Here is a 12477-nt window from a genome sequence, read left to right as displayed (position 1 = left end):
CTAACTTTTAACTCAAAATTAATATGTATAACAAAAACTATTTATATGAGTCATACAAATCACACACCAAAAAGCTCACAACATCATATAGTACTCTTTTTTTATATACACATAAAATGTACCAGTTTTATACATGATAACAAAATCCACTAGACATGTCACATTCAAGAAAAACTGAGGGAGACCTCCTGCTAACCTACCTGACACAATGCTAGTACGATAGATGCAAATATTTCGTCAAAACTAATTATAATTCTTCTAATCCTGAAAAAAATAATGCAAAGGAGTGAGCCTGCAACTCAGCAAAAGAATAACATAATTTTCTATAGAAAATAACATAATCAAACATGTAGTGTTATCAAGCATCAAACCATTCGATATTTAATTATAACTTTAAAGTGTGTATATAAACATTGTCATAGTATTTTCTTTAGGACAACAATGAACTTGTGAATTATATTTAATTCCATAATAATAATTTTCTTTTTATTTTCATGAATTCCCATACGCACACAGCCAACCATAATCTTATAGGGAATTCCATATCGCATACAGTCTTGCCTCATTCATAAGTAGCATTGTGTCCTTACATTTATCCAACCATAATTCTTATATTTATATATATAATATACCACTCCATTTAAATAATCAACATCTCCACAATATATAAGAAACCATAATATACGTATGATATACAAAAAAACATACCATATTTCAACATGGCGGATTTAATAGTGCACATTCAAAAATACACCAAAAATTTCATATTAGAAATTCCAAAATCATATTCTCCAGATCAGTAATATTATAAGTCTATATTAATTTGAAACTGATTTTACATCAATTGGATGTGTATAGAAAGAGAAACATCAAAAACAATCCACTATGGTCAAGCTATTAATAAAATTAAGCAATAGAAAGTATGATCGAGATTGACCATCAAAACAGCAAAATCAAGCTTCCTCTATTTCTATAACATTTGTAAATTACATCTCAAATTTTCTATAGCAATAAGTAGCACTCCATTTAGAGTTATAAAACTCCATATATGACTAAATCAAATATATTGTTCGCATTATAACAGGACACCCGAATTCACCAATCAACATTCATATATACAATCTAATTTCGAAAATAATCACCCATCAATACTATAATTAAAAATTACCATAAATAAAAATTAACATCTATTAATATATTATATACATTTTTCCCTTAATCAATCAATTTAACAATAAATTATAATTTTTTATTTTGTGTTATATTCATATAGAACATTAAGTTATTCACTTACCTTTATTGCTCCCTTTCCTTTGCTTGAATTAACTTGGGTGTCACCCTCATTCCAAATTGGCTTAGCTGAAATAGATAATAATTCACTTATTTTTAAACACCCAAAAATAATAGAATTTTATCTAGCATGATAACATCACTAAACTATCTAAATATTTGTGGCTGCCAAATGTGACAGAATTAATAGGGTGAATTTAAAAAACCACTAAACTTCTATACAACAAATTTCATGATAAAACTTTCCATATCACTAACCTTATGTGTCTAATATAATTTAAAACTGATTTTGTTTTAATTGGAGGTGTATAGAGAAATATCCCTACAAAACAATCTACCTTACTCAAATCAAAGATGGAAACTGAACAATAAAATATATTCTCTTATAATACTAACATAGAGCCTGATTTAGATCGAGCTAAAACGAAGAAAAATTTTAGGTAACTCTTCAAAGTTTCTATATCATCAAAGAACACTTAATTTAAAGCTTCCTAGCTCAAGATATGATCAAAATAATAAGACGGAAAAAACTTGATCTTTAGAGCTCGAATTCTATGTATTCTAACCCTAACTCAATTCAATAAATTATTAAAATTACTTACCAAATAAATATCTAAAGCCTTTGTAGATGAAGATTAAGATCTAAAATGAATTCTAAACCTTCAAATTCCACTTGAAAAATTCAGATTTTTTTTTCTGAAGAAGAAGAAGAAAGAAGAAGAAGAAGGAAGAAGAACTACCACCTTTTCTTTGTTCTTCCTCTTTTCTATTATATTAATTTTTTTTAGGTTTAATTAACCCTTTTATTTTTAACACTAATCAATTTAATCCTTTAACTTTCTAATTCTTATTATGGACTTAATTGTAACATTTATAATCGTTTTCTATTTAACATTAGCATTAATACCATACATATCTCATGCATTTCTCATATCTATATGTTATGCATGTTATAAAAATAAATGCAAATGCATTAGATGGGCATTACATTTTCTCCCCACCTTAGAAGATTTCGTCCCCGAAATTAAATGAGACTCACCATTCTCAGAAAATAAGTAAGGGTATTGAACTCTCATGTCTTTTTCCACTTCCCATGTAGCTTCTTTTGGTGAATGTCGACTCCACTTAACCTTTACTATTGGAATTTCTTTGTTACGTAACTTCTTTATCTGCCTATCAAGAATTCCAATAGGTTCTTCTTTATAACTTAAATCTTCAGTTAACTGTATTTCTGACTCTTGTACTATATGGTTAGGAATGGTAACACTCTCAAAAATATTTTTTCACCCACTTCATACTCCATCTCTCTTCTATGCTTGTCTAAATAACTCTTTTGTCTGTCATGTGCTATGCTTGTCTAAATAACTCTTTTGTCTGTCCTGTGCAGCCTTTAAGCATTTTTTAACTATTTGAATCTTGTCTACTATTTCTTATATCAGTTCAGGACCTTCTAATTGTCATAACCCATCCATATCCCAACAAACAGGACTTCTACATCTTCTGCCATATAGAGCTTCATATGGAGCCATACCAATACTCGAATGATAACTGTTATTATAAGCAAATTCAATTAATGGTAAGTGCTCATCCCAATTCCCTTTAAATTCCAGCATACAAGCTCTTAATATATCTTATAATGTTTGAATTGTTCTCTCTGATTGTCCATCCGTCTGGGGGTGAAATGTTGTACTGAAATGTAATTTTGTCCCTAAAGCTCTTTGCAAACTTCCTAAAAAATGATATGTAAACCGCAGAACTCTATCTGACACAATTGATGTTGGCACTCCATGTAATCTTACAATTTCTAACACATATATTCCTGCCAATTTGTCTAGCGAATCACTTTGTCGCACAGGTAGAAAATGAGCTGATTTCGTAAGTCGATCAATAATTACCCATATGGCACCATGCTTCCTAAAGGTTCGAGGCAATCCCAGAACAAAATCCATCATTATTTTTTCCTATTTTCACTTTGTTATAGACAATGAATGAAGCTTACCAGCTGGTGCCTGATGTTCAGCTTTTACTTGTTGACATGTTAAACATTTTGCTGCACATTCAACTGTATCTTTCTTCATTGTAGGCCACCAATAAAAAGATCGTAAATCCCTGTATATTTTAGTGCTTCCCGGATGCATTGCGTAGGGTGCATAATGGGCTTCATTTAGAATTTCTTCTTTCAATTCCCTTATATTTGGAACACAAATACGTCCATTAATCAACAACATTCCATCGTGTCTCAATGCAAACTGTTCATGCATTCCTTGTTACACTTTATCCTTCAATTTTCTTAAATATGGATCACCCATCTGCCTTTCTTGAATTTTACTGTCTAATAAAGGCTTGACATGCATACTTGCAAGAAGTATATCATCCCGAAGTGCAATTTCTACATGCAATGTTCTAAGCTCTACCAATGACTATACTATATGACAAGTCATTCCAACACTTCTCTCAATGGTTTTCCTACTCAAAGCATCAGCAACTTTGTTGTCTTTTCCCGGATGGTAATCTATAGTACAATCATAACCCTTTAACAACTCCATCCACCTTCTTTGTCTTAAGTTTAACTCTTTTTCAGACTTTTATGGACAGTGAAAATCTGAAATGTTTCTCTATATAAATAATGCCTTCAAATTTTTAGAGCATGCACGATTGCTGCCAATTCTAGATCATAAGTCGGATAATTCAGTTTATGACTCCTTAACTGTCGAGAAGCATAAGCAATGACTTTTCCATTTTGCATTAACACACACCCCAATCCCTGTTGTGATGCATCTGTAAAAATTACATATCCACCACTTCCTGATAGTAAGGTTAGAACCGGTGCAGAAATGAGTCTTTTCTTCAATTCTTTAAAACTTTTCTCACATTTAGCATCCCATTTAAATATCACATTCTTCTTTAGCAAGTTTGTTAATAGTTTAGCAATGATTGAAAATCCTTCAACAAATCTCCTATAATATCCAGCTAATCCTAGAAAACTCTGTACCTCTGATACATTTTTAGAGGATTCCCACTCGTTTACGGCTGCGATCTTCGAAGAATCAGGTTGTACACCATTTTCGGAAACAATATGGCCCAAGAATGCAATCTCTTCTAGCCAGTACTTACATTTATTAAATTTTGCATAAAGCTGCTTTTCTCTCAAAATCTGCAACACTATTCTCAAATGTTCTTCATGTTGTTCTCGAGTTTCAAAATAAATCAATATATCATCAATAAACACAATGACAAAAACGATCTAGATACCTCTGGAATATTTTGTTCATTAAAGACATAAAAGCAGCAGGTGCATTTGTTAGTCCAAATAGCATCACAATAAATTCATAATGCCCGTATCGTATTCTAAATGCAGTCTTTGGTATGTGTGACTCTGCAGTTCTTAATTGCCAATATCCAAACCTTAAATCAATCTTGGAGAATACAGTTGCTCCTTTTAACTAGTCTAATAAGTCATCAATCTGCGACAAAGGATATTTGTTCTTTATGGTAAAACGATTTAACTGCCTGTAATCAATGCACAATCTTAAACTGCCATCCTTTTTCTTTACAGACAATATTGGAGCTCCCCAGGGTGATGTACTCAGTCTAATGAACCCCTTTTCTAATAATTCTTCCAGCTGCTTCTTTAATTCTTTCACTCCAGAGGTGCCATTCTATATGGTGCAATTGATATTGGTGCTTCTCCAGGTATAGTTTCTATTTCAAAGTCTGTCTCTCGATGTGGAGGTAAACCCGGTAGTTCTTCTGGAAATACATCTACAAATCCCTTCACTACTGGAATATTCATTACTCCTAGACTAACTTTGGATATATCCACCACATTAGCCAAATAAGCTTCACAACCCTTTTTGATTAAATGGAAAGTAGCAGTAGCCGAAATTAAACAAGTTGAAACAATATTTCTTACACCCACAAAAATTATCTTTCTCTGTACTGAGGTCTCAATAATCACTTCTTTTGTGTGACAATCTACTATAGCATGATTCTTAGATAGCCAATCCATTCCCAAAATAACATCAAATTCCTTAATTTTTATCACTACTAGATCCGCATACAGTGTGTTCCCATTTATGATTACAGGACAAGTTTTGACAACCTTATCTACAATTACAGTACCCCCAGCAGGCATTGATACACAAATGTTATATCCCAAGGTTTCTATATCGTTGTGGTTTTTCAATGCAAATTCATATAAAATGAATGAACATGTTAATCCTGGATCAATTAACGTATAAGCATCAAAACCATAAATAGAGATTTTACTAGTCACAATATCAGTTGCAAAAGGTGCTTCCTGTCTTGTCATTGCATACACTCTAGCTTGGGGCAGTGATTGTTGAGGTTGGCCTATCTGTCCAGCCTGTACTATGTTAGAACCTCCTCCTCGTCCCATTCCTCTATCTCTTCCTCCTCCATGAGTCATATTTTCACCTATGCTGCCTTGTCCTGAAACTTGACTTTCACTAGCTCGATTTTCACTCCAACAATCTCTAGCTATATGCCCCGGCTTACCACAGTAAAAACAAAGTATCTGCCTTAGTCCCCAACACTCTCCATGTGAAACCTATTACATCTAGCACATGGTGAACTATATCCACGACTAACTGAAACACCTCCCTCACCTCTCTTACTCTACCTACTCAGAACCACTTGCCCTCACCGATGTCACTGTAGCAGACTTACTCATACTTTGTTGGCTAACCCCTCTCCTATAATATCTACTCCCTTGATACCCGGAACCTCTAAAAGAAATGTCTCTTCCTTTCCTTTCTGAACCATCATATTCATTTATCATCTTTCTTTTCTTAGCTATCATTGCATCTTTCTCAATCAAACATTCTTCTACCCTCAATGCAGCCTCTAATAAAGTACTGTAACTTGGTGGCTTCAAGGAAATCTTTTTCTGAATATCCATTCTCAAGCCTTTTTCAAACCGTCTTTGTTTTGCATCCTCTATAGCCACTTCTTCTAATGCATATTTTGATAATCGAGAGAATTGCATTTCATATTCTGATATTGTCATGTATCCCTATTCCAAGCTCAAAAACCCCATTTTCTTCCGATCTCTATACATTGGTGGTGTGTACTTATTTGCAAATTCCCTAAGGAAGTCATCCCAAGTTAAGGTCATAGGTCTATGTTTACTTCCTAAAATCAGATCCCACCAATCTAAAGCCAATCTTCTCAACAAAGATACAACATATTTCAACTTTTGCTCTGGTGTGCAATCCAGCCTATCCAACACCTTGTTTGTCTCCCGTAACCATTCTTCTGCTATCTCAGAATCAGTGATCCCCTCAAATTCTGTAGCTCCTTGTTTTCTCAGCCTATCGTAAGTTTTATCTTTAGCCTCTATTTCTCTAACTTTTGCCATTTGTTGCATTATTGGTTATTGGACTAGCTGAGTGGCTACCCGATTCACTATTTGCTGCAAAGACTCAAGAAATTGCTGCATTACTAGTGGCAATTCCTGAGCACCAAGTGGTGCATTTATATGCTCAACTCCATACACAGACTCAGACTCACTTAGGTCAGCAGGATTCTCGATTGTCCCTCTCTACTCATCCTATTAAAAATACAAACACTTATTTTTAATTCTTGCATTCATATGCATCCCTAACATGTATATGCATTCATGCCTTTAAATGCTTTTACAATTCTATCCCGATAAATTTTAAACCGTGCTCTGATACCACTAAATGTAACATCTGTAAAGGATGTCAGGTATACATTGTATGCAAAATGACTGATACATAAAATGTTCATTAACTGCTAACTTTTAACTCAAAATTAATATGTATAATAAAAACTATTTATATGAGTTATACAAATCACACACCAAAAAGCTCACAACATCAAATAGTACTCTTTTCTTATATACACATAAAATGCACTAGTTTTATACATGATAACAAAATCCACTAGACATGTCACGTTCAAGAAAAACTGAGGGCGACTTCCTGCTGACCTACCTGACACAATGCTAGTGGGACAGATGCAAATGTTTCGTCAAGACTAATTATAATTCTTCTAATCCTGAAAAAAATAATGCAGAGGAGTGAACCTGCAACTCAGCAAAAGAATAACATAATTTCCTATGAAAAATAACATGTAGTATTATCAAGCATCAAACCATTTGATATTTAATTATAACTTTATAATGTGTATATAAACATTGTCATAGTATTTTCCTAGGACAACAATGAACTTATGAATTATATTTAATTCCATAATAATAATTTTTTTTTCATGAATCCCCATACGCACACCGCCTACTATAATCTTATAGGGAATTCCATATCGCACACAGAAATTCCAAAACCATATTCTCCAGATCAGTAATATTACAAGTCTAAATTGATTTGAAACTGATTTTACATCAATTGGATGTGTATAGGAAGATAAACATAAAAAACAATCCACTATGGTCAAGCTGTCAATAAAATTAAGCAATAGAAAGTATGATCTAGATTGACCATCAAAATAGTAAAATCAAGCTTCCTCTATTTCTATAACATTTCTAAATTACATTTCAAATTTTCTATAGCAATAAGTAGCACTCCATTTAGAGTTATAAAACTCCATATATGACTAAATCAAATATACTGTTTGCATTATAACAGGACACCCGAATTCACCAATCAACATTCATATATACAATCTAATTTCGAAAACAATCACCCATCAAAACTATAATTAAAAATTACCATAAATAAAAATTAATATCTATTAATATATTATATACATTTTTCCCTTAATCAGTCAATTTAACAATAAATTATAATTATTTATTTTGTGTTATATTCATATAGAACATTAAGTTATTCACTTACCTTTATTGCTCCCTTTCCTTTGCTTGAATTAACTTGGGTGTCACCCTCATTCCAAATTGGCTTAGCTGAAATAGATCATAATTCACTTATTTTTAAACACCTAAAAATAATAGAATTTTATCTAGCATGATAACATCACTAAACTATCTAAATATGTGTGGCTGCCAACTATGAAAAAATTAATAGGGTGAATTTGAAAATCCACCAAAACTTCTATACAACAAATTTCATGATAAAACTTTCCAGATCACTAATCTTATGTGTCTAATATAATTTAAAACTGATTTTGTTTCAATTGGAGGTGTATAGAGAAATATCCCTATAAAACAATCCACCTTACTCAAACCAAAGATGGAAACTGAACAATAAAATATATTCTCTTATTATACTAACATAGAGTTTGATTCAGATCGAACTAAAAGAAGAAAAATTTTAGATAACTCTTCAAAGTTTCTATATAATCAAAAAACACTCGATTTAAAGCTAGGATGGCATAGCCGACTCTTAGAGTCTAAATAGACCTAGACCCTACTAGACTTGGAACCTTATTACATCCTACGTGTATCCTACTACACCTTCCACTAGATACCCCTATAGATCCTAGAATTTAAGATCTAGAACTGTAAACATAGCTAATTCTACCCGTTTTTACGACCTTATTTGAGACTTTAAACTCCTATTCTAAACTTACGACTATGGAGTAGTTATCATACACCCTACTAAGGATAGCATAGCCGACTCTATCATTTCCTTAAGACCTTAAACTTTATTCGAGACTTTAGACTCTTAGGATCTAAATAGACTTACGTGTATCCTACTACACCTTCCATTAGATACCTCTATAGATCCTAGACTTTAAGACTTAGAACTGTAAATATAGCTAACTCTATCCATTTCTATGACCTTATTTCAGACTTTAGACTCTTATCCTAAATTTACAACTATGTAGTAATCATAGACCCTACCAAGGATGGCATAGCCGACTCTATCCTTTCCCTGAGACCTTAAACTTTATTCGAGATTTTAGACTCTTAAGGGTCTAAATAGACCTAAACCTTACTCGACTTGGACCCTTATTACACCTTATGTGTCTCCTACTACACCTTCCACCAGATACCCCTATAGATCCTAGACTTTGAGATCTTGTAAACATAGCTAACTCTATCCATTTCTACGACCTTATTTGAGACTTTAGACTCCTGTCCTAAAATTACGACTACATTGTAGCTTCACCTAAATAGATTTAGACCATGACCTTTTATCTTAGAGCTGCTTGACATTTGTGCTACACAAAATTATATACCTTTGAAGGAAAACTGCACATCAATGCCTAAAGTTATGAATCTAAGCTAGAAAAAATAATTTTGATTAAATAGTTGAGTTATTTATCCAACCTTTCAAAGAAATTTAGAAAATCAATTACTTTTCATTGTTGGTCAAAAAGCATCAAATCCTACATCTGAATAGAAAAAATAGCCATTCAATTTTTCATTACGGTTTATTCTTTTAATAGAAAAAATAATTGATAGAATTAAAGTTATGAGAAATTCATTAAGATTTTATTGTTGTTTAAATAATTGAAAATAAAACTTTAAATTTATAAGAATTTATGTGTGCGAAAAATAAATTGGGAGTTATATGAAAGATAATACCTAAACACCTTTTATTTTTAGACATTTTATAAATAAATATTCCCATAAAGTCATATATTGAAATTAAATTTTTATCTAATAATTTTTTTTAGCAATTTTTTTTCTAATAGTTAAACATTCTTGGTTTAATAAAAAATAATTTTCCTTATCTTTTTATATTAAATTTTGAACTTTTATTTTAATTGTGATTTCTGATGTAAATATTTAATATTTTCTTAAAAAAATAAAATTTAATAATTAAAAGCTACTATCATATTAGTATATTTTATAATATTAGCAACAAGAAGTTCACACTATATATATCTCAATAAAATAATATTGCCCCAAACAACGCCCCAAATAAAGCAAATAGGATACATCAAACTTCTTCAGAAAAAGAAAAAAAAGGCACATCAAACAGACTTCAAACGTCATACAATCAATCTCCTAATTGTATTCTTTGTTAAACGTTTAAATTACTTCATAGTATAATAATCCAACATAATTCAAGTTCTTTTCTCAAAAAAAAAAAAAAAACCATAATTCAAGTTTTCTTTTTCAAAAACCTGAAACTCAGATTTGTAATATCAATTACTTTGGTGCCAAAGAACCATTCTCGATCTTGGTTTTTACCGTAAACAAATCATGCACAGTCACAAGTATGTATACGAAAAGAAAATTGTATATTTAAAAATAAATAAAAGTATAAGAAGGCAATCAAAGCAGAATTATGAGTACCGGCATAGGAATCCCCAAATGACTAATAATCTCAGTGCCATTAATTTTCAATCTCAGGTGCCAAACAGATTCTTTACCATTGATAACTATTTGAAAAAGCTTGTTTTACCATTATTTGCATGAGATTTATATAATCTTTGACCCTTTTCAAGTGATATAAGAACACCCAAGAATCTAATCTTCCACAGGCATCTTTACTGTCTCATCAATCAAAGAAAAAGAGATTATTAGTACCAGCAAATATAATCTAAGAAAACACGGATGGGATTATCCATAGATCTGAGTCACAAACCATTAAACCAATCGGAGAATCTCAATCTCCAAACATCTTTGCTCTTGGTCCAAAGTAATTATGTTTTCTCGCTCAAAAGAATCTGTAAAAAATTAGAGAAAAACCGAGAACAAGTCTGTATAATTCTGATAGAAAATGCCCAATCGCCTCGTTCTCAATAAATGAATTTTTGAACTTTTTTGGGAAATGGAGAAAACTATACAATCAGAAGAAGAGGAATTGGCATCAGAAAAAAAAATTCAGAACAAGAAGAATCGGAATCAGAACAAGAATTCAGAAGAAGAAAAAGTAGAAAATCAGAACCGGAATTCAGGAGAGGAACAAGAAGGAGGAGAATCTTAAAAGAAGAAAAAAAGTCAGAAATCAGAAGAAAAGAAGAAGAAATCTAAACTCTGTGTTACCGTAGAGAATGTTAACGTTGGATTCCTCTTTTATGTAGTTTTTAAATTCTAAAGTTACCGTTGAGATCTTCAAACGCTAGGAATAATTACAATTTGCTCCTTAATATTTTCTGTACTATCCAAGTTAGTCTTATTTTTATATTACTTTTTGTTATTTTTCATTACTTTGCTGTTATATTAAAATTAGAGGAAAAGAATATCCTCAAATTGACTGAATTAAAGGTTAAAAGGATAATCCTTTCCAAAAAAAGTTAAAAGGATAATTATTATTTTTTCCTTGACACTTACTAATTAATACTTTCTTTCATTATATTTAATGCCCTTGTATGTTAATTTCTCCTTTAAGAAGTTTTATTTAACATTTTATATTTTTATTTTATAATGTAAAGAATTTAAATGTAATAGCTCTAATTAACATTTTTTAATAAATACTTACTTTACTTTATTATTATCATATTCACTAAAGTTAATTGAATCATTTAGTATAAGCTAATAATTGCTATTTTATTATATTAATTATTATATCTTTATATGTTTAAAATATGAATTTTAAGATAATTATTAAAATTATTACATATTTCTATTTAAATTCCTATTTAGGCCAATTGCTAATTACTTCTATTAATACTTTTAAAGTCTTAATAATTACCAATAACTTTAGTAATTACTACCGAACTTATATTTTTTGAAGATATTTATTTGTAATTACTAAATTTAAAAAATTTACATTATAAATGTAAATTATATATAAAATTATCTCTTATTGAAATGATATAGAAATATTTCAGCCGAAAAATTTGATAGCATACGCATACTGAAAACGTAAGATAAAAGATCACATTAACATTGTCTTTTTGAAATTTTTATTAAAATAAATATTTTAACCCTTTAATTTTTTTATAAGATTTCATAATTTTTGTGTATAAATATTTCATAATTTCTTTGAATGATTTGCATACTCTCATTTTAATGGTACCTTTTGAAGTATGATTCTCTTAAAATCTGTAAGAAATGTTTTCTGGATGGCCACTACATAAAAGACATTATTATTACCCACAATTGTGCATTTTAACAAACAATAAGTCTTTTTTCACAAATGAAAAAGTTTCATCTATAATTTCTCCATTAAACAAAAAATCCTTTAAAGAATATTGAATTAAATTCAGATATTATAATGCTTTATTTTGACCTATAAAATGGGTCTATTATTTCAATTTATTAATTATTTTATTATTAAATTTATTGAATGATGAATTTAGATATGCATATAAAAGATTTTTTTTTTT

General features: G+C 30.5%; 1 long non-coding RNA gene across 1 annotated transcript; it reads right to left on the bottom strand.

Annotated features, from left to right (window-relative positions):
• Positions 1-5970: 5970 nt before the first annotated feature.
• LOC125370821 lies at positions 5971-11159 on the bottom strand. Its single transcript, XR_007216902.1, has 3 exons — positions 10499-11159; positions 8130-8194; positions 5971-7332 (listed from the first exon to the last, which is right to left on the bottom strand). It is a non-coding gene; the product is annotated as an uncharacterized LOC125370821 (long non-coding RNA).
• Between the last annotated feature and the right edge of the window lie 1318 nt (positions 11160-12477).

The sequence above is a fragment of the Ricinus communis genome, chromosome 8 (assembly GCF_019578655.1).
Source record: "Ricinus communis isolate WT05 ecotype wild-type chromosome 8, ASM1957865v1, whole genome shotgun sequence".
Taxonomy (NCBI): domain Eukaryota; kingdom Viridiplantae; phylum Streptophyta; class Magnoliopsida; order Malpighiales; family Euphorbiaceae; genus Ricinus; species Ricinus communis.
This window is presented reverse-complemented; position numbering and strand designations above follow the sequence as displayed.